Here is a 425-nt window from a genome sequence, read left to right as displayed (position 1 = left end):
TTTTAAGATGTCTTTGAATACGGGCACTGTGATCTATATTTTTAATGATCACTTTCATGCAGCAAAAAGAAGAATATATGAGGTACATGTAAGACACCAACTTTAGTTACATCATGCATTTTGGGAAGCTGTTTAAGGGATATTTATATACCTACTACCCTTCTTCATGTTATGAGGACCGTAGCTTTTTGTGTTATGACAGCAAAACACGCTGTAGCTATTTATCCGGCGTGATATCTTGTTTGAACTTTTTATGACTCGGTTGCAACTGACCCTTCCCAATTTGAAACTATATACTCATTCACCAAATAAACACAAGCTTTCGCTTTGCGCAAGTTGGATACTCTCTTGGCCACATTTTGTTCCATCATGCTAGAACTGACACAGAACATCTCGACATGAATCAATTAAAAAAAAATTGTTTT

Source organism: Littorina saxatilis, linkage group LG2 (genome assembly GCF_037325665.1).
Source record: "Littorina saxatilis isolate snail1 linkage group LG2, US_GU_Lsax_2.0, whole genome shotgun sequence".
Lineage (NCBI taxonomy): Eukaryota > Metazoa > Mollusca > Gastropoda > Littorinimorpha > Littorinidae > Littorina > Littorina saxatilis.
This window is presented reverse-complemented; position numbering follows the sequence as displayed.